General features: G+C 38.2%; 1 pseudogene; it reads left to right on the forward strand.

Moving 5' to 3' along the window:
- Positions 1-23799, forward strand: part of LOC130076700 (cyclic AMP-dependent transcription factor ATF-2-like) — a 30537-nt pseudogene extending 6738 nt beyond the window's left edge.
- The last annotated feature ends 334 nt before the right edge of the window (positions 23800-24133 follow it).

Below are 24133 nucleotides of genomic sequence, written 5' to 3' on the forward strand. Positions count from 1 at the left end.
ATCACAGGCATCTCCAGGGAATAGGGAATTAGCTACGACAGCTCTTACTCCTGTGGAAGAGCTCTGAGGGAAGCATCTGTTTAAAGCGGTGATGAATATGTTGTTTTAATCCTTGCCTCTGGTTTTCCGCAGAAGTTAATTATTCTAATCTTCAGTTCTCGCCTTCCTCTAATGTAGTTTAGCCTTCTGATCCCAGAGAGAGAGAGAGAAAGCACTGTGTTTTCTCATTTCACTGCAGTTATGCTGGAAGTATACGAAAATGCTGAAGAGGGGGACATTTTATAGTTAAACGCTGTGCGCTTAGGCAGATTTTTGACTGTCGGCATAAAGTCTGTTGCATTCTGCAACACTGTGGCCAGAACTACAGACATAAGCAAAGTTTCCATCCACTTGTCAAACGAATTATCTGAAGTTCGGTAAAAAAAAAAACATACACAGGGAGTGACATTTAAAGTGGCCAATCACAGCTCGGTGTTTTGCAAATGTGACAAGCAAATGTGAAATTGGACATAAAAGGTAATATACTGTTGTATTCTTACTCTCTCTGCACATTTACCATTGGTCAACAAATTTGCATGGGCAAAATCCAGTCATGTCGATAGGAATCCACACGTTAATTGGGAATTTAGTGTGAGGACGAAAGTTTCCCCGCCGCAGATTTGGCAAGTTGGTTATGCCGATGACCAACAGAAAGCTACTTGGTTTGAAAGTGACTTCCGTGTGAGCTTTGCTTCATACATCGCTACAGTATTGACAATAGACAATGGACCTTTTTTTGTCACGAAAATTTCTGCATAATTTAATGCAACCTCTCTTTTAAAAGTGACACATCATGAAAATCTGACTTTTTTTCATGTTTAAGTGCTATAATCGGGTCCCCGGTGCCTCTACCAACCCAGAAAACGTGAAAAGTGACAACTCAGTAACTTTGTTTTGGTGAGCCTTTCTCTGCAAGCATGTCAAAAAATTATCCGATCAGATTACGCTCCCTTTCTGACGTAGGAAGAGGATCTTATTATAATATTAACTCTTAGGCCGTGTGTCCACCAAAGCATTTTTTCAATTGTTTTCAATGGGAGAGCCGCGTTTTTATAACGCCATGAGAGCTCAGCGTTTTTTACAGGTCGCCGAGAGTTGAAGAGTGTTCAACTTTGGGTAAAACGCACCGCTCATCACTGTCACTTTTTACCCAACCGTCCAATCACAGTGGAGGAGGGGCGGGGCTAATGCCACACCGACCAACCGCCACATTCTGCTTGTACAACGTCAACGGATGACAACAACAACAAGCATAATAACGGAACAAAATAATTTAAAACAAGAGCCAGAGAAAATACGTTACATTGTATCGATATTTTAATATAGAATCAACAAAGAAACAAAATATGTGTGAAATGAGATACTAGTAACACTTTCGCGGATATTTTGTTTTCGCTTTGGTGGACACACGGCCTTAATCTGCACGATTACACCCACAGCGCCGCCATTGGTTTCTCACAAGCGACAACAGTGCCCAGTTCTAACACTATGGCAAAAGTTCGAGCAAAGCATGAAACTGTTCTGCCGTTGCTGCACAGACGAGCACTGAACACTGTTTAGAGTATTTAGACTAATTTTATTTTCAACGGAAATCCCCCAGAAACAGATTAAGCAATGTAACAACTACATCACAACTACATAAATATATCCACTAACCATTCAGAAACGTCTGAAAGTTGAACCTCCTCCTGAGTCTCTCTGTAAGGCTGCACTCGCTACGGGTTATTCCTGAGATTTGGGATGAGTGAGATTATTCACGTGTTTTGTTATTGTATCTGAAGCTCGTGTAAAGGATCGGCCTCTTCTGAACGGAGGCGGGGAAAGCAGCTCATTTGCATTTATCAACTATCATAAACTGCATCATTTGAAAGCTAAAACACTCAAGAATCATGTTCTGAACTTGTTTTTGCAATCGATATACCAGAGAGGAAAGGGTTAAATGAAATGCTGACAGACTGACCATGTAAATATGATCAAAATGAACGGAAATACTTCTCTTTCATCTCCTATGGTTCAAATCAGGTCGGACGAATCCAAGAAACACCAGCATATATTTCAATGTAAGGGTCTACTCTTCAAAATGAATCCCACTTTTGAATCCAAAACAATGAAAAAATAGGGGAAAAAACAAATATCCTCCTTTGTTTTCATGAGCGCTTCCAGTTAGAGTAATCCATCATGTTCATTTTCAATGAAATATCGATTCTTATCAGTATTCCAATGTTCAAAAAGGGATACACACAAATGGAGCGTTTTTGGGGGTATTTTGAGCTGAAATTTCACACCATAAATTTATATTACATCTTGTAAAAAGGGGCATAATATGTCACCTTTAAACAAAACTCCTGATATATTTTAAAGATTCTATGCCATAAAATTATGAACCGTTCACTGTATCCACTCGGTATCTTTAAGATATTTTCTGGCAAACAAACAAAATAAAAACATGCACCCTGAAAAAATTGCATGACGCCAGCCAATCAGATGTTGAGGAAGTGTCTTGAACTTGGGGAAGTTATTTCTCTTGATGTAGTTTAGCACTGATATCTGCTTTTCAAACCATTTGAGTGGACAGTATTTTAAAGTCAGCTAATAATGTCATATACACAGGCTAATAGTACATGTTGACTTGACCTGTGACTCTCACCTGTAGAAGCTGAAGGCGGCCCTCAGTCATCAGATCCCTCAGGTGACGAACGGTGACGCATGCGAGACCCAGAGCAGCGAGACTCCGCCCCCAGCCCCGCCCCCAGCCGAGGAGCCACGCCCCCAGTGCGCTACACAACAGCCGGCCACATCCACTACAGAGATGCCCGTATGTGACCGTCTGAATGGGTCTAGAATAAACCCTGTTTTAAATATCTCTCACTAATAATCCCTGAAGTGATTCGGTATCATGAACTAACAATGAACGACAGGTTAACAAAAAGGTCATATTGATTTTTATGTACATTATTTATATATATATATATATATATATATATATATATATAAAAGATGATAGTTAAAATATTGAATTCAATGCGAGTATAACATTGAGGAATAGTAGGGATGCCGATAAATCGTCCACCATATCGGTATTGGACGATATTTGTTCATCTTTGATGTTATCGGCCCGATAAGAAAATTTAGCCGATATATTAAAGCCGATAAATAATGGATTATTTCCTTCAGCTGAGACACTTCAGATGCGCAACTGTTCGCCATGATGCTTTTAAATTGTTTGAAATAGGATTGGAATCACTTCAAAAAGGAAAATACAGTTCAGCGCAACATGTGCAGCGCAAGTCTGTCATATAGGCTACATACTATTATAATACGAACATTATAATTGTGTGCTTGGGACATGGCTTTTATTGGTGAGACTTTTATAATTAGGCTCTCAAAATGATATACAAATTTGGATTTAGATTTATCGGCCAATATATCGGTTATGGACTTTCAAATATAAGGAATTATCGGTTATCGTATCGGCCAAAATGTTCATATCGGTGCATCCCTAAGGACTAGTACACTACTTTTAAAAAGGTTTTTGGTGTTTAAAAAAAAAAAAAATGCTCACCGAGGGCGAGGCTGCATTTATTTAATCGAAAATATTTATAATTTATTGCTCCAGTCTTCACTGTCGCATGATCCTTCAGAAATCATTCTAATATGCTGATTTGGTGCTAAAAAAAACAACTTTTTTTTTTGGCAATGTTGTGCTGCTTTTTTTTTGGTGAAAACTGAACTTTTTTTGTAACAATGTAAACGGATTTACTGTTAATTTTGAGCAATTTAATGCATCCTTGCTGAATAAAAGTATTATTTTCTTATAATAACATCTTAATGAAACCAAACCTTTGAATAGTAGTACATATTTATGAATAAACGTTAACTTTTAACTCATTAATGAAGAAATTGTTGTTCATTGTTAGTTAAATGATACCTAACACATTAATCTAAACATTAAACTTATTATTATATTATTATTATTATTAACTACAATTAACGATTTGTACCTTATTGTAAGGTGTAACTAATAACTACTTTGTCAAACAGCTATAATATTTTAAAAAGTGTTATTAATATTTTGCAAACATCTAATCAAATGCAATGTACATACATTTTCATAGTCTCTAATAAATATGGTAGCACGTTATTAAACAGTCACGTTTCTCATGTACATACTATGTACTACTTCGTAATAACTATGTACTAGCCCTAAACCTAACCTTAACCCCTGTAGTTACCTCATATTACCAGTAATTTCTTAGGTAAGTACACGTATAGTAAAATAAAGTGCAAACATAGATATTAAACATTGTAAAGCGCTTTGGTGGCCATTGGGTCTGTGAAAGCGCTATATAAAAAATGCAGTCCATTAATGTATGTTTTATTTTTTCATTCACCTTTGTCAGGTGCAGGTTTTGATTGAACATGTGTGACCCTGGACCGCAAAACATGGGTCAATTTTTTGAAAATGAGATTTATACATCATCTGAAAGCTGAATAAATAAGCTTTCCATTGACAATATTTGGCCGAGATACAACTACTTGAAAATCTGGAATCTGAGGGTGCAAAACAATCTAAACATTGAGAAAATCCCCTTTAAAGTTGTCCATGTATGTCTGCGATTGTGCTGCATTCACTCACAAAAATAAATGTTTTATATATTTACGGTAGGAAATCTTTTGGAACATGATCTTTACTTGATAGCCTGATGATTTTTGGTATAAAAGAAAAATCGATAATTTTGACATTGGCTTTTTCCATAAATATGCACGTGCCACTTGTGACTGGTTTTGTGATCCAGGGTCACATGATTAAAAATACTTCTAAAAAGTCCTAATTAATCTGTGTATGTACGTTTGATTGCCGGCCTGTCTAGGTGTCTCCCGCCCCCCCAGCCCAACACACAACCAGTACCGGTGGGCGGCGGCGGAGGACCACCAGCGAAGACCCCGACGAGAAAAGACGCAAGTTTCTGGAAAGGAACAGAGCCGCCGCTTCTCGCTGCAGGCAGAAGAGGAAAGTCTGGGTGCAGAGTCTGGAGAAAAAAGCAGAAGACTTGAACAGCGTGAACGGACAGCTACAGGTACACACACACACACACACGCCAGACTCTCTTCGAGAGTGTATTAATGTGTGCGTTTGAGAGCCAGACAAAGATGGTGATGAAGTCATTAATGTAAATTAAGAAGTGTGTTTGCATGACAGGCACGGCGTGATTGTTCGAGTCTCCTGCATCGATATGGCCCTGTCAATAAAGACGTTTCCTCCAGATGTCATCGGCACACAAGCGTGTCGTCTGTTCTGTCGGAGCGGTTGTGAGCTGCCCTGCAACTCTCTCAGGGAAAGCCGTCTCTTTCTCAACCCCCGTTTTGTAGCAGGCAATTAGGATCCGCCACTGACAAGTTCGAAACAGTTCACGTAACCGTTGTCTCTGCTGATAACGGAGAATGTGGCTCGGCGTCGGCACGTTCCAGACAATTTAATGAGATGTGTCACTGTTTATTTGCACGCTGTCTCTTTTATTCGTCCGTTTAAACAAAGCGCAATGCGTTCGCGAAGGGGTGGGGGAAGGGCGATTCATTTGTGGGTTATATTACGAACGAATAAACTAACACGAAACAGATGGAGAGCTGAAGAAGGGTGTTGGGTGTGTAACAGAATGTTTGGGACTCTGAAAACGAGCGTGACAGTATGTTTCATCGGAGAGAAGGTGTTTAATACGAGCACATTTATCAGCGCTGATGGGCTGGTGTAATTGTCCCGTTGGCCCAGCTGATCGGAGCGTAGAGCTCTAATGATGCTCAATTACGTTAACATCATCCTTAACTGGCTTTTTAACGAGGTGTCAGGGTTTCAGACCAGCGCACGGTAACACTCGAGCCAAACATCCCCCCTGTGCTGTCTTTATGGATGCAGCCGGTCTGCAGAAGCATTAAACACTTTAATGGCCTGAACGGGCCTGATCTTACTGGAAACAGCAGAAGGGACAATTGAGATTCGTCCGATTTCATTTGATGTTTTGGGTTTAAAAGCAGAGTGGGAGGACCGTACCTGAGGCCATATGTCACTTTAGATGTGCGTGTCATTGAAAGTTCTAATACCTGGTAGCAAAATATTAACAATAACAACTTGCAAAACATGTTAAATTGACGCTTGCTTTGTTTTTCTGACAACTAGAGATCAAGATATTGGCCTATTACAGGTTAATTCATTAAGCGGTGTTTGGGAATTTTCCTGGCCAGTTGAAAGATGTCTTTTTCAATTAAATCTTAGCTTGGTGACTAAGTCTCTTATGCTCACCAAGGCTGGATTTATTTACTCAAAATTACAGTAAATACAGTAATATTATGATATATTATTGCAATTTAAAATAACTCGTTTCTATGTGAATATATAGTAAAATGTAATTTATTCCTGTGACCAAAGCTGAATTTCCAGCATCACTACTCCAGTCTTCAGTGTCACATGATCCATCAGAAATCATTGTAATATGATTTGATGATCAAGAAGTACTCTATATCAGTGTTGAAAAACAGTCTGCAGGTCATGAATGAAATAATTTTGAATAGAAAACATTTGTAACATTATAAATGTCTTTACCGTCAAGTATCAATTCCCTTTTTTTACGCAAATTTTTATGTTTAGACAATCAGGGTTGTGATTGATTTCCCTGTCAAGGTTTATTATCCTGCGTATACATCTACGTAAAACATTACTTACACTTTTACATGAAAACATTAAACATTAAAAACACTTATTATATGGAAGGAAACATTTACAGATTGACATGAAATTAGCACAGCTATGAAGGAAATAATTAATTAATCATAATTCATAATTTCACAGCCTGAAACAACCTTAAATGTAAGCTATAGCGTCGTTATAATATATTTGACCACAGAATTGGCCAACCATTCCAGGCCGCTAGGCAGTTTACTATTTATTACGGTTTATATGTACGGAAGCGTATTGCATTCACCTGAAGAAAAAAATCTACTCTGTTTTTCTGAATTAACGAGTTAATTATCTCAGAATTACAAGATAATTTTTCATGGAAAAAGGTTTTTGCTCTGTTTTTCTGAATTAACGAGTTAATTATCTCAGAATTACAAGATACATTTTCATGGGAAAAAAGTTTTTGCTCTGTTTTTCTGAATAAACGAGTTAATTATCTCAGAATTACAAGATAATTTTTCATGGAAAAAGGTTTTTGCTCTGTTTTTCTGAATTAACAAGTTAATTATCTCAGAATTACAAGATACATTTTCATGGAAAAAGGTTTTTGCTCTGTTTTTCTGAATTAACGAGTTAATTATCTCAGAATTACAAGATAATTTTTCATGGAAAAAGGTTTTTGCTCTGTTTTTCTGAATTAACAAGTTAATTATCTCAGAATTACAAGATACATTTTCATGGAAAAAGGTTTTTGCTCTGTTTTTCTGAATTAACGAGTTAATTATCTCAGAATTACAAGATACATTTTCATGGGAAAAAAGTTTTTGCTCTGTTTTTCTGAATTAACGAGTTAATTATCTCAGAATTACAAGATAATTTTTCATGGAAAAAGGTTTTTGCTCTGTTTTTCTGAATTAACAAGTTAATTATCTCAGAATTACAAGATACATTTTCATGGAAAAAGGTTTTTGCTCTGTTTTTCTGAATTAACGAGTTAATTATCTCAGAATTACAAGATAATTTTACATGGAAAAAGGTTTTTGCTCTGTTTTTCTGAATTAACGAGTTAATTATCTCAGAATTACAAGATAATTTTTCATGGAAAAAGGTTTTTGCTCTGTTTTTCTGAATTAATGACTTGATTATCTCAAAAACTCGTTAATTCAGAAAAACAGAGCAAAAACTTTTTTCCATGAAAAATTATCTTGTAATTCTGAGATAATTAACTCGTTAATTCAGAAAAACAGAGTAGATTTTTTTCTTCAAGTGAATGCAATACGCTTCCGTACACATGTATTCGCCGTCTCTCAGCCATTGGCCACACCGTCTGTAAATATCAACATGGCAATTGAACACCCATCAATGTGCCCGTCTTATTTTAGGATCAGCGTTGAAAATGGTGTTGCGTGAGTAATTTTCAAGTAAGTAATAATAATAATAGCTTGCTTTGGTCAAGTGGATGCCCATACTAAAAATGACTGGATATTGTAGTCTTTTGTGCATTTTGATGTGATGTGGGAAACTGCGAAGAGAGAGAGAGAGGCCTACTTTGTGGTCGTAATGGAAGATGTCAGTTCGTAGTGAACATTACCACAGTGTTGGAGCAGCTGTGTTTAAATCTGCTTCTCCTCTGCACACCACACCAGCACTGCCAAGATTAAACAGATGGAGTGAAATAAACTGGCACGCTTTTAGACCGCTGCATTAAATGTCGGCCGTGTTGCTGAGGAACAGAGAAAGTGTTTAAATCTGCGCTCTTGTGCCCTTCTTCCGCACGCGTTCAGCTCGCTGTAAATCCTGCTTAAAGTCACCTTGGCTGTTAAACAGCCTGTGTTTAGCGCGCGCCGAACAGCACAGCCCCATGGGAGTCCTAACGGCAGACGAGAGTAAATCTCACCAGTGTTTCGCTGACGGAGGGGAGCGCTCTCTCTGTGTTTCTCTCTCCTGGGACTCTGCCATTAAGCAGCTATAATTGTGTCCCAAAAAAGACGAGCTAATGATCTTTTTCTGTTGATTCCTTACTATAATCTGCTCATCTTGATAGGTCACATGCTTGTTTCTCTGTGTCCAGAATGAGGTGACTCTTCTGCGTAGTGAGGTGGCCCAGCTGAAACAGCTCTTACTGGCTCATAAGGACTGTCCCGTGACACTCCTGCAGAAGAAATCAGGATACCACCGTGAGTACCTCATCACCAGCCACAGCAGACTCACACTGACTGCCCCTTTGCTTCGTCATCAGACTCCACTGCCTGCTTTGAGATGTAGATTTAGCACTTATGGATCATAACAGCCATAAAATGTGTTTATATTTAGTTTGTTTGTATTAAGAGACAACATGAAGTTAACATTGATGGCGTGTTTCTGTGCTCTTAACCCTGAACTGCAAAAAATGGTTTTCTTACTTACTATTTTTGTCTTGTTTCCAGTCCAATTTTTGTCAAGATTTGCCAACTTAAATCAAGATGCATTTACTTAAGTAGTAAAATTCCATAAGATATAAAGTCTTGTTTTCTGGGGAAATAAATTAAAATTAAAGGATTAGTTCACTTTTAAAAAAACTTTTGCTGATAATTTACTCACCCCCATGTCATCCAAGATGTTCATGTCTTTCTTTCTTCAGTCGAAAAGAAATTAAGGTTTTTGATGAAAACATTCCAGGATTTTTCTCCATATAATGCACTTTACTGGGCACCAAACGGTCCAAGGTCCAAATGACAGTTTCAGTGCAAACTTCATCAAAATGAACAAATCTTTTTCCGAGTCAATTCGTTCATTTCGGTCGTTAAATGAATCAAATGACTCGAAAAAAGATTTGTTCATTTTGATGAACGAGTTCGAACAGGAGAGTCACACAGAACAGAGCAAGGCGAGCATGTGAGCTTATAAAACTTAAACGTTGTTATTTATTTTTTAAATGAGCGATCGTTTCGCTTGATAAGAACCTTATTCATCGTCTGGTGTCGTTTAAAACCATTTGAACAGTTTGCAGTTTGCACTGAAACTGTCTTTTGGACCTTGGACCGTTTGGTGCCCAGCAAAGTGCATTATATGGAAAAAAATCCTGGAATGTTTTCATCAAAAACCTTAATTTCTTTTCGACTGAAGAAAGAAAGACATGGACAACTTGGATGACATGGGGGTGAGTAAATTATCAGCAAAAGTTTTTTTAAAAGTGAACTACTCCTTTAAGTGAGTTTTGGCTTAAAAAAAGCAAAATTATCTGCCAATGGGGTCAGAAAAATAATCTTGTTTCTGTTTGAATTAACATTATTTTTCTGACCACATTTTAAAGCCAAAACTCACTTAATTTTTATTTATTTCCCCGGAAAACAAGACGACATATCTTATGATATTTTACTCATCTAGTAAATGCATCTTGATTTAAGCATTTTTAGATATTTGGACTGGAAACGAGACAAAAATACTAAGTAAGAAAAGCATTTTTGCGCCTGACACATGACATCATAGTCAGCAAATGGAACGGTGGAAATGGAACGTTTTTTGAACCTTCTAAAAATCTTTCAAAAATTAATTTTCCATACTGTATGTGTTTTTAGTATCACATTTGAGTTACATCAGGCTTTTATGGCTCATATAAGCATGACATAGTGAAAAAAACACACGTTAGTTTTATTCAGAGGCCCAAACTGAGCAAAATATGCAATTTGGTGCAGTTCCTGATATTTATATTGCCAAAATGTTATATGAAATTATGATCGCTTATGTAAATCAATAAGATCAAAGTTGGAATGGAACAGTTTTTTAAAAAAATGCAAAAAATCATAAAAAATATGTTTTGTTTACTATCATCTTAGGTATTTTATGGCTCATGTAGACTATGATATATTGAGAATATGCAGGAAAAACTTTAGTTTTATTCAGGCCCAAACTATTTACATATTTATTAGGCAAAAACTGAGCAAATTGTGCAATTTGGTGCAGTTGCTGATATGTATATCACCAAAAAAACTAATATGCAATTCTGATCGCTTATGTAAATCAGTAATATAATATAACAGTTTAACAGTCAACTTGGATAAAATGCTTATAAATATCAGTTGTCACTCTATATCCCCCAATAATGTCTTAGAGAGATGATATTAAATGCTTAGTTTTATGATCAAAGCTGTAGTTTTAAAACATAATTCAATGCAATACAATGATGATTGAGAGATGAACAAATAAATCTTCCTTAAAAGCCTGATGGATGTAATACTTAATTTTTAACATGATTTTTCTATGTCTAAAAAAAAAAAAGATGTATGGATAGTCCAGTGATGTCCAGTAAATGTTTTATCTTGAAATATTTTCTAACAATATAAAAGTTATTCTTACATTTACTTTATGCTTTGAAATCTTTCATGATTTTTATAAAGAGCTGAAGGTGGACGTTTTTACAAGTATACTAAGGCCTTTTACATGCTAAAATGTATAAACTATTACTTTAGTATCAATGTATTTTTAAGCAAAGTTTTGAGGTCATTTAGAGGCCTTAGACATTTTTGTATCAAGTATGATACAGTGAAATGACAAAAATCATATTTTACCAGAGTTGTGAATGTTAACTTGCAGTGTAAATGTTTATTGAGATAAAAGATTGTGTATAAAAAAAAAAAAGCTTTTTATTTTGCTATCCTCACTAGAATCACACAGAGCACAACATGCAGCACAACCAGTGTAGTCCGATTCACAACTCACATTTTTTGGGGCATTGTTGCCTGTCTTTAGATAGGACAGTAGTTAGATTTGACCGGAAGTAAGCAGAGAGAGCAAGGATTTGTTGCCTGACTCACTTACTAATGAAAATGCCTGTGTACATTAGTGGTCGGCCGATATATCAGCCGATATTTGTCATTTTTAAAATATCGTCATCTGCCGATGAGTGTTTCTGATTGGCCGATGTGTTGGAAGCGGGACTTTTATTTTGACGGGCGGCGCTGAGAACACCAGCACCTGATCACACACACAGCGCTCTCGCACATTCTCCATCTTCAGTAGTTTACAGTCTCTCTCAGTCATATCTAATACTTCGTTAGACAGAACTGGTAAACAACAAGTAAGGCTAAAGCGTTTGCTTTTATATTAACGTTATTTGTAACAGAAAAGGCAAACAATCAGGCTAAAATACGTTCTCATTTACCGTCAACATTCAGCAAATGCGCATCTACATCATTTAAGCAAATCTCTGAATATCTAATATACATTTAATTTCACAAACCTTGCAGATTTAATGGAATCCAGCTGTGATATTTTGTGAAGTGTGCATTTACGTGTTCCTGCGAGTGACGGTCGGTCTGTGTGAAGTAGGGTTGCCAACTTTCTGAAATGGAAATAAGGAACGGGGGGGGGAAGGAATTGGGGGTGTTATGTGGAAGTGACATGCCCCCTGAAATTCATACATTTTATATCATATTATAATGCAACTTATTAGGCCTATATATTTATAGAATAGCACAGTAGGCTTAATCAATATACAAGACTTAACCACACAGATATATAAAGGCTATCATGATAATTTTGCCAAAAATGAACCATGTATTTGTTTAGATTATAATACGTTTTATTTTTAACTAAAACAAATACAACATATAACATTCAAAACTCATCGGCTTAGACTGCATTTGAAGAAAAAGAAACACAACAGTTTTCTGTAGCCTTGTGCGAACTTATTCAATAGAAATACACTTCTAGAATGTTCTTTCCGGTGCAAATAAATTTTTTTTTTTTTTTTTTTTTTTTTTAAATAAAAAAAAAATTAGTTGTTTTTCTTATCATAGCCTACAAATGTCTTCGGAAACACATTTTACTCGATTTACTGAAGCCTGTAAAATGCATTTGCAGCTGCACAGCTTGCACATTGAGCGTCTGGCTCGCTCAGGCTGCGCTGCGGCAACTGCACGTATCCAATGGCGCGGGCGCCTCTGACGTGCGACCAATGCGCCAACTCTACGTCATTACACCGTAGTACGGAGCCCGGGAAGTCACCTGTTGGAAAAAAAAAACAATCCGTGGCGACGGTTTTGCAATCCGTCCGCTCAGTTTATAAACCGTACTCACGAATTCTCAATCTGTTCCTTCGGTTTAACAAATCGTGCTCACGGATTAATAAACCGTACCCACGAGTTCCTAATCCGCGCTCTCAGATTTGTAAACCGTGCCTTCAGCTTTTGCAATCTGTACCCACAAATTCATAAACCGTGCCCACGCTTTCGCAATCCGATTCCGTACTCACGGGTTTGTAAACCGTACTCACGGATTTGTGTCCTCTCCCCCAGTCTGTGCCAACCAGGCCTTCTGCGGGATGCATTTAGGCCTATTATGTTTAAACTTAATTCTTTTGATGGATAATTTCTTGAATTTTCTAAAAAACGACATTTACTTGTATCTTTAAAGTCCATTTGTTTAGGAGGAAAAAGCTCAGTATAATAGAATAAGCAAAAAAAGACTTCATATATAAAAATAAATATAACACAAGGTTAGGTTATATAAAAATAAAACATTCATAAATTATTTTATGATTAAAATATTACTGTCTTCAGTGAACTCATTTATAGTTATAAACGCAAATGATAATAATATTATTACTATTACATTTAGGCTACATATTTAGAAGGCGCTTTACCAAAAAAGGAACACAGCAATTAATCAAATGTCAGTCATAATACAGGTTTGACAATAATAATACAGGGCTAAGATTATCACAAATAAACACAAGATTTTGAGCATATCCAAGTGTGTGTGGGAGTGTGGAGCGCGCACTGCATGGCACGGGGGCGCGCGCGTGAACACTTGCATTTTCTTATCAACAGTGGAAACAACTTTTACTCTATCATTTCTGGTCATACAGAAAAGAATAATACATAATTCGCAACTACTTTTATTTGTCCAAACTCACATTACAAGAAAATGTAATACCCCTTTATTAAACATTTAAAATATTCACAAATTAATATGGGGGAAAAAATCGATTTTACTGGTTTTCTAAGGCCAAATTAGAACCTGGAAATAATATTTTTCCCGCAGTGCTGAATGAGAAGAGCCATGTCTCTGGAACCATACAGAGAGATGGTTTATAGGCTAATACTAATAAATGTGTCTGAAAAAATAACGAGGCATTTTAATTGTTCGTTTAAAAGTGAACATTTCAAGCTTTATATAGGTAGGCTATGCCATATTTTGTTTCAGTTCATTTAGTTCATTCTTATGAGACGCGCTCCAGTTCACGGAGATCATGAAAGCGCGCCTGATTGTTTTATTTTACAAAAGCACAACGTTTTCTTGTGAGTTTGGACAAATAAAAGTAGTTGCAAATGATGTATTATTCTTTTCTGTATGACCAGAAATGATAGATTTCCACTGTTGATAGGAAAATGCAAGTGTTCGCGCTGGCGCCTCCGTGCATAGTGCGCGCTCCACACTCCCACACACACTTGGATATGCGTCAAAATCTTGTTTATTTGTGATAATCTTAGCCCTGTATTATTATTATTGTCAAACCTGTATTTTGACTGACATTTGACGAATTGCTTTGTTCCTTTTTTGGTAAAGCGCCTTCTAAATATGTAGCCTAAATGTAATAGTAATAATATTATTATCATTTGCGTTTATAACTATAAATGAGTTCACTGAAGACAGTCAAATTTTAATCATAAAATAATTTATGAATGTTTTATTTTTATATAACCTAACCTTGTGTTATATTTCTTTTTTATATGTGAAGTATTTGTTTGCTTATTCTATTATACTGAGCTTTTTCCTCCTAAACAAATGGACTTAAAAGATACAAGTAGGCTAACCTAAATTCAAGAAATCATCCATTAAAAGAATTAAGTTTAAACATAATAAATGCATCCCGCAGAAGGCCTGGTTGGCACAGACTGGGGGAGAGGACACAAATCCGTGAATACGGTTTACAAACCCGTGGGAACGGAATCGGATTGCGAAAGCGTGGGCACGGTTTATGAATTTGTGGGTACAGATTGCAAAAGCTGAAGGCACGGTTTACAAATCTGAGAGCGCGGATTAGGAACTCGTGGGTACGGTTTATTAATCCGTGAGCACGATTTGTTAAACCGAGGGAACAGATTGAGAATTCGTGAGTACGGTTTATAAACTGAGCGGACGGATTGCAAAACCGTCGCCACGGATTGTTTTTTTTTTTCCAACAGGTGACTTCCCGGGCTCCGTACTTCAGAGCCCGTCAAGGTGGCGCCAAATCCCCGAATTTGCCATTATAGCAGCGGGTCTTCGTTCATTCATCATAGTAGTCTGTCTGACATATATATTAGAAGCTATGCGTCTGTCATGGATTTGCACTGAATTGATTCTCAAAAATACGGAACAAAGTGCGTTCCGTATCAGTTCAATACGGAACAAGTCTTTTATGTGTCAAATACGGAACGATTCCGTATTATACGGAACGGTTGGCAACCCTAGTGTGAAGTGAGTGAATGCGAACAGAAGATCAGCTTCACAGGAGACGCCATCGAAAAACTTTAAATCCTTCATTTTAAAATATGCTGTGCTATATCCAGTGTCCCACTGTGTCATATTCATATCGGTTTCACTGTGTGATGTATGTAAAATTAGCATTACCTCGTCTTTATTTGAAAAGATATGATTACCAGAGCGCACGAAATTACCAGATTACTGAGTGCCGTTTACTTCCTTTTTATTCACATATTCATATATTTTTAAACAATTACTTTATTTGTGAAAAATACTGTAATAGGATTGCAGATTCAAGAAGTTGCCATCTAAAGTATAAGCATGTTTATTTTAAAGGTTTGTTTTCTAATTTGATTAAAATAAATATAAAGTATATAAATATCTGCTTTATATCGGCCACCCTGCTCTCTAAGATATCGCCCATCAAAAAACCAATATCGGTCGACCACTAGTGTACATTGTTTGGGTTGGGAAACACAGTAAGGTCGTTACTTACTGGCTAAAGTCAAAAGAGTCGATCTCAATCCTGAGATTTCATTCAGCAAGCCGCAATTCCAGTTGTTAAATTTTGCTCGGGATTCAACAACAGATCTAATCTCACTGAAAGCCTTTTCTCTCTTTGAAAATGAGTAAAATCTCTGGACTGCCAGCTCTGCTTAATGGACTTGTTCTTTCTTTATTGTTTTACTATTTTTTTATTTTTTTTGACGATAACAGATGAGTGTTATTCCTAATGAGTGTTCTGTGTTTTTTTTTTTTGATGAAATGTGGAGTGGAAAATGAACTAGCCCTGAGTGTGAAATAACACAGATTTATCTCGTCCCATTATTACCACAGAAAGCCGAGGACTCGTATATATAAAAAAATGACCCCCACTGTATGTAGCGCTGTCCTCTTTAAGATGAGTGATCAAGAGGCATTCAGAAACCGAGGGCTGCTTTTGTTACACACGCGTCTTTGGCCGTTATGCTTTAATGACACCTTGTGAAATGTGCAGATCTGCGGCTCGTCTGCCATATGCAGCCACTTCATATCAATTAGCTGTTGTCAGAGGGACAGAGAAGCGGATGTGAACGTGTGGACGCTTTTGCCAGAACCACTTCCGCGGGCTTCAAGCTTAACGCTCTGCTAGTGTGGAAGCACTTTGGGTCACACTTTATTTTACAGTGTCATTGTTACACGTTACATGTAGTTGCTGTAGTAATAACTATAAATTATGCATAATTGCATGCAATTAACCCTAAACCAAACACTCACCCCATTCCTAACCCTATAGTAAGTACATGTAGTTGCTTAATATTACTCAGTTCTTAAATGTATAATTACACTGTAACACTGACACCTTAAAATAAAGGGTTACACTTTATTTTAAGGTATTATTGCTACAGTATAATTAAATATTTAAGTGAGTAATTTTAATAAGCAACTACATGTACTTACTGTAGGGTTAGGGTTTGTTTGAGGGTTAGTTGCATGTAATTATGCATAATGTACTGTTATTACTATGGTAAGTACATGTAACCGCATTTTTTTTTTACATAACTTCCAACGCTTGGATTTCACACCTTGGCTGATACGTCGTTGGGTGTGTGTGTGTGTGCGCGCGTTTGGCTCATTTTGTAACCCAGCTCTGACTTGTATTGACAATGATTGCCTCCAAAATGAGTGTATTATAGCAGAGAGTCTGACAGAAGTGCCGTTTCGCAACTGGGATACGCCGCTGCAGCCGTGCAGTTCATTATGCGACGGCATTGTTAAGCAGCTTGACTGACAGGTCTCATGCATATTATGAGCGGGATGGTTGTCGGGTGAGATTGGGTTGTCTGAAAGCTGGTTCATTTGCAGGCATTGGTAGGTCTTTGCAAGGTAGAGGAGAGTATAGAGATGATCGAAACCATTCCTCAATCCTGTTTACGCTGCCGAATGCTGTGAGGGGTCATATATTAGTCACCTGTGCAAATGAGGCTCAGAGGAGAGCATCGTTCTGTCTTTGTAAACAACGCTGGGTTGTGCCACATTCATTGCAGGATGGAGAAGCGGCAGATGGTCATCACCTGTCAAAGAACGGTCTTAATATGGTGGAGAAAGTGCAAACGTCAGTGCAGGTTTCCTGCGCTCACATTCGGTCACCTGAGCGCTCCCGTCTTGTTCGATCCATAGCAGTCTGTTAGGCCTGAAATATATTGAAAATTGTATTGTGCCTGGTTAGGACAGGTGTAAAATTTGGTTACACTTTATTTTAAGGTGTCTTTGTTACAGTGTAATTATACATTTAAGTAATATTTATGTACTTACTATTGGGTTAGGGTTTGGTTTAGGGTTAGTTGCATGTAATTATGGATAATTTACAGTTTTTACTATAGTAACTGCATGTAACAAATGTAGCTATGACACTGTAAAATAAAATGTTACCACGCATTTTCATTTTGGGATTGCACGCTCCCGTCTTGTTCGATCCATAGCAGGCCTGAAATATATTTGAAAATCACATTGTGCCTAGTTAAAACTGGTGTATAGTATCGCCGACGAGATCTCGCTTTTCATTTGTGATTGCGTACTTAAGTAAAGTATGTTTCTGGCCTTAATCTCTCAGGCAGTGCCGCCCTGGTAGCAGGTGGGAGGAAATTACCCAGGATGCCCTGCAAACAGGGCAGGCCATGCCTCCGCTTGGCATTGCACAAGCCCCATCTGCTCACGGTGGAGACGATCCGAGAAGAGGTGAGCGGAGAGCGGTCTCAGGAGCGTGTATGATAATATATCACCCCCGTTCCTGCTTAATACCATTAGGAGTAATTACAGATGCCTGAACATGTAAATGAAGAGAAAACCCAACCCAGTTTTCTGTGTTCAACCCAAGCGCCAACCTTCCAGTCTCTCTCTCGAATCCATCACGGAAGTGACTTAAACTGCAATTCATCGACTGGCCTCTAGAGACAGGCTGCAAAAGACATTCAATCTCATAGACTCCCATGTTAAAACGCCCAACTTTACAGCAGAAAAAAATGTGTTTACAGCCTGGTACAAAAAGTGGTTTTGCTCTATATAGCTAATTTTGCCCTTCATGACAACTGTGAGGGGGGTGAATGTTTTTATTACTCATCCATTTAAATGATATTAAGCCTTAAAGTTATGCATAATTAAGGGCGTGGCCACTTGAGTGACAGGTGGATTGCGGCTGATGTCACTACTAGCCGTTTGTCTGCTAGCGTCACGTCACCTCAGCTAATCTGCCTCGCTGCACACTTCCGTTTATCCGGGAGTGACGCGCGGCCAAGATGGCGACGGCGGCTCCGCCCACTATGGGCTTCAAAAATGCCGGGTGACGTCACGCACACTACGTCCATATTTTTTTTACAGTCTATGGTTCAATGGTATTCTATGGTATTGCATTTGTAAACCCCATGGCAAACATGAAGAGTCACCTGATCCGGAGCCCAGTCAATTCAGACGCTTCAGATCCGAACACACAATCTAATACCTCCCGCATTAATTACCAAGTGCCATTTCGGCGGTGCTTGCTTCATTAGCTATATTAATTATCATAGGTAGTCTGCATTTCTTTTTGAGTCGAGCAAGAGAGAGAGAGAGAGCGTGAGCGGGCCTTTTTTCATTCCCTTCCTCATCAGGAGCCAATTAATTCAATGCAACTGCAGAACAGCTGGTGGCATTTGGACCGCGCATCTCTGCCGCTCTCCTGTGTGTGTATCATTAAAATCAGGTGCAGTAATTATCTGTCGCTGCAGTAGTTGGCAGGGAAGGAAGGGGATCGTACGCGAGTCTGGCCACACGCTACAGCCTCTAATATACCCTGATGATGTTGCTTTAAAATGACATTGTAACTTTAATTAAAGGTTACAAAGCAAGCACAGGGATTAATAAAAGACAAAGCATTGGACTGGGAAAGTCTTTAATCGCAATCATGCCAGCAACTCATCCGGTGCGAACGAACTTTAGACGTTTGCTGAGCTCTCTCCCTCTCTGCGTCGATCGGGGGTTAAGATCGGGCTGTTTAGCGTCGGCAGTGAGTGCCTGATGTTACACGTCATCACTACAGCTCAAGAGGGATCAGTCACATGGTAATAACAGGTCAGGATAAGGCAGCGCATGCATCATGCTTTCAGTGGGCACGTGCCAGCTGAACAACTGCCAGTGCAATCAATCATTTGAAATACAAGTATCTGTTTCCTATTTAAACTTTGAACACATTTGTTGCTGTCTAGGGTTGTCACAATTTCAGATCTATTTTGAACCCTGGTAAAACTCCCCGGTAGCTTTCTAATAATCCTGGAGATATTGATTCGGGTGTGTTTGATCGAGGTTTGATCTAAACACTGCATGACCTACTATGTTGGAGTATCAAATAGATCGTTTCTGCCGCTGCACTATCGTATGTGTAGTATTAAAGGGTTAGTTCACCCCAAAATGAAAATCCTGTCAGTAATTACTCTCCCTCATGTTGTTCCCCCGTAAGACCTTCGTTCATCTTCAGAACACAAATTAAGATATTTTTTTATTAAATCTGAGAGCTGGATCACTCCTCCATAGGATTCTTAAGGGATCGAAGCTGGCCGGCCCAAAAGTTATGAAAGACATCGTTAAAATAGTCCGAGTGACTACAGTGGCTCAATCTTAAGTTTATCAAGCGACGAGAATACTTTTTGTGCGCAAAAAAACAAACAAAAATAACAACTTTATTCAACTATTAATTTCCTTCTCTGTGGGCCTCGAGATTTCACGGTGTGATATTGCGCAACGCTTCTAGGTTGTACGTCACACGCATCACACACATGACCAGCGTCGGCCAATAGCGAGCCTGCGTGTGACGTGCAACACAGAAGCGCTGCGCTGTTACACTACGTGAAATCTCGAGGCCCACAGAGAAGGAAATGAATAGTTGAATAAAGTTGTTATTTTTGTTTGTTTTTTGCGCACAAAAAGTATTCTCGTCGCTTGATAAACTTAAGATTGAGCCACTGTAGTCACTCGGACTATTTTAACGATGTCTTTCATAACTTTTTGGGCCGGCCAGTTTCGATCCCTTAAGAAGCCTATGGAGGAGTGATCCAGCTCTCAGATTTAAAGGGGTCATATAATGGTACATGCACTTTTACAAGTTGATTGTACTGAAATGTGTGTTGGCAGTGCCTGTACACAAACATCATATAATGATAAAAATCCATCCAGTGGTTTTGTTTTAATCTCCTTATATGTTTTCCCCTGCCTCAAATCAAGCCGTTCGTTTTTGTGACGTCAATAAAACGGACGCCCCTCCCACGACTGTTGATTGACGGGAGCGTTTCAACACAGACCTGCCCTCGCTCGTCCTGTCAATCATAGTCTGCGCGGCGCGGACCGGACCGGCGCGGTCATTGTTGATATGCTGGAGCACTGTCTATGAGCAGAATGGCGTCTAAGCGATTGTGGTGTTCTGTTCTTGGGTGTAATAACGAACACAGCAGTCATTTTAATGTTCCTGAATCCGAACCGCTGAAGACGCAGTGGCTGAGTTTGTTTTCGAAGGGAATATTCCCCACGAGCAACGTCAATGCTCTCATGTTTGCGTGAATCATTTCTCACCAGACTGCTTTATAAACGAGGGTCAGTATAAAGCTGGATTTGCTAAGAAGCTTTGCTAAAAAGGATCGGTACCAGATATTCGTGTTCCTGCTGAACCTCCAGAAGAACGGACGTGAGTGAAACGTTTTATTAAACTTTATATTAATATTTATATTAATCTTTGCAAATCGCTAGCTGCACGCTTCACAATGAATGCGTCTAAGGTTTACACTCAGGGTACATTACGGCATGTTTTCTATGTATGACGTTCTCAATATAATTCATAATTCCACGTTTACACTGAACAACGCGTTATGGTTATTGTGTTATTGTGTTACAAACGGTGTAAGCACAGAACAGAGAGGCGGGGTGAGCAAAGCTCATTATCATTTAAAGTCATATACACTGAAACGGCGTGCTGAAAACAGAGCTGTTTTTGACCAGGTAAAATAAGTGTTTTCTTACAATACTAATGAGAATTTTTAATTAAAGTATATTACAAACTTTTAATTTAGACCCTAAAGAATCATATTAGCTTGTACAAAAATGGCATTATATGACCCCTTTAATCAAAAATATCTTCATTTGTGTTCCGAAGATGAACGAAAGTCTTACGGGGGAACAACATGAGGGAGAGTAATTACTGACAGAATTTTCATTTTGGGGTGAACTAACCCTTTAACATGATATAAATATTACATTGTGACGCTCCTTTTGTTGACCTTCCAGTGCACAGCCAGTGATTACAATTCACTCAGTGTATCATTATGTGGGTATCGAAAAAGCAAAAAGAAGTCCTGTTCTGTGCATATCTACTCAATCAGTTTTATAGCTTTAACACAAAAAGGATGCATGCCATGTCATACATTTATTATGATATATTTACTCTACCAAATTGGTCTTTTGTGATGCTTTCTGCTACTCTCTCATACGGAGGTCAAATCAGCGCATGCCGCTGGTGTCGAGGCGTGTGTTCAGCCCTGGTGTGAAGCATGTGTTTGCACACAGATGGTTGAGAAACTGATTTTTCACGGCTGTTTTTAATCTTACAGTCTGAGAGTCGGTTGATTTCACATCATTACACAGTGGACACAGTTCCTGCTGATTTCTGTCCTAGTGTTAAGGATGCATTAAACTGATCAGAAGTGACAGTGAAGACATTTGATTGCAAAATGAACTTTTTAACTTTTTCAAAGAATTCCTGAAAAAAAATGCATCACAGTTTCCACACAAATATTAAGCAGCTTAACAACTGTTTTCAACATTGATAATAAATTAAATGTTTCTTGAGCATCAAATCCTCATATTAGAGTGATTTCTGAAGGATCATGTGACACTAAAGACTGGAGTAATGATGCTGAAAATTCAGCTTTGATCACAGGAATAAATTACCAGTGTTAGGGTTTCCCAGTACAAGTAATCAGATTACTTTTTCAAGTAACTAGTAAAGTAACACATTATGTTTAAAGTTACAACAAAATATCTGAGTTACTTTTTCAAATAATTATTGTAGATCTAGACTAAATGTGAGCATTTACTCACTGGCACACATTCAGTATTCCTCAAAATGAATAAATACAGTGAAATGGAAACTATATATACTTATATACTTAACTATATATACTGGAAAAATATACTTAATGTATTTAATCTCACTTTATTAACAATGTCTTTGCTGCTGAACTTGATGATTCAATCCTCAACCTTTAGGAATAAGCCAAATGACTTTAGATAAACGTCACTTTTCTTTTTTTGTTTGTTTGTTTTTAATGCTGAAGGGAGAGTGTTGACGTTTCTGTGTCCTATTCTTCTGTGATCTGCACTTCTGCACAACAGCTGAAAGATTTGTTTGAGCGGCGCCCTCTACTGTACAGGCCTGAATTTATTAATTTCTCTTTTGGAGCGAAAGGATTTTCACATTTGCCAAAAATAGAACTTTTTTTGTTATTAAAAAACAAACAAGCAAGCCCAGCTTAGATGAGAAAAATTAATCCAAAAGTAACATAACACTTTACTTTCTATAAAAAGTAACCAAGTAACACTATTAGTTACTTTTTAGAGAGTAACGCAATATTGTTACATTACTTTTAAAAGTAACTTTACCAAACACTGTTGATTACATTTTAAAATATATTCAAATAGAAAACCGTTTTACTGCATTTTTTTATTTATATATATTTGTTTATAATCTTTATCACATCTGGTTCATTCATCATACTGGCAGGTCAAGTCAAGCACTTTGCATTGTGGGACACTTTGCTCTGGTTGTGTAACTGCAAATGTGTTTGGTCATCTGGGAATTCAGTGAAACATTTACATACTGTGCATGATATATACACACAGCATTATTAGTAGTATGATCCACACACACACATAATTAGCAAACACTATTTTAACAAACAACAACTAAAAAAGCTGCAGTGTGTGTGACAGCCGGTGTTGTTCGAGTCTCAGTCTCTGATGTGTGTCTGTGTCTCAGAGCTGGAGAAGGAGGACAGCGGCGGGGAGATGTCTGTTCCCAGCAGCCCTCAGAACGAGGCCATCCAGCACAGCTCCATCAGCACATCCAACGGCATCAGCTCGTCCACGGCCCTGGGACCCGGACCCGGAGCCGCCCTGGGCCCGCCAGCAGAACACAGCACAGAGGAGGAGGAGGAGGACGAGGAGTCTTCCTCACACGCACAGTCTTCTGGGAGCTGATCAGGCCTCGGCTCGCTCACTTCAGTCCTGGCAGCCATGTTGAAATGAGCCTCTGTTTTCATTTCAGCTCTTTTCAATCCAGCGCATTTTTACAAAGAGTGAGTACGGAAAGCCCTTGGGAGGCTACGCAGGAACTCAACTGATTGTTTTATTTATTTATTTTTGTGTGTGTATTTATTGAGTTAAACGCAGTGTGTTTTGAAAGGATCTAGATTCACGATATAGCCCAAATGTGTCCGGGTTCATAGTGAAAGGAAATGGACTTACTGAAGCACTATCAGAGGCATAAAGTTAGAAGAATTGACCACTTTAGTTTAATATTTACAAAGAGTGAGTACGGAAAGCCCTTGGGAGGCTATGCAGAAAACTGTACTGATTGTTTTTAGGGTTTTTTTTTTTTACATTTGTGGTGTGTTTATTGAGTTGAACGCAGATTGTGTTGGAGGGATCAAGACGGAATGATTCACGACAGCCCAAATGTGTCCGGATTCATAATCCGCGTTTCCACCGCAGGAACTAGGGACTTTGGGCTGGTACTCTGTGTGTTTCCACCGCAGGGTCTAAATGAAGTGTCCCCGTCCGAAAGTCCCTGCTCGCGAGGTAGTACTTCTTCCTTTTCAAAGTTCAGGAACTTTCAGGGGTGGGACCATAGACAGTATAAGAAGTGGACAGAGCCATCTCATTGGAACTCAGTTGAGACAGTTGAAGCCCATTTTTAGC

This window comes from Rhinichthys klamathensis, unplaced genomic scaffold, assembly GCF_029890125.1.
Source record: "Rhinichthys klamathensis goyatoka isolate OS25496 unplaced genomic scaffold, OSU_Roscu_1.1 h1tg000680l_1, whole genome shotgun sequence".
NCBI classification, from domain to species: Eukaryota; Metazoa; Chordata; class Actinopteri; order Cypriniformes; family Leuciscidae; genus Rhinichthys; species Rhinichthys klamathensis.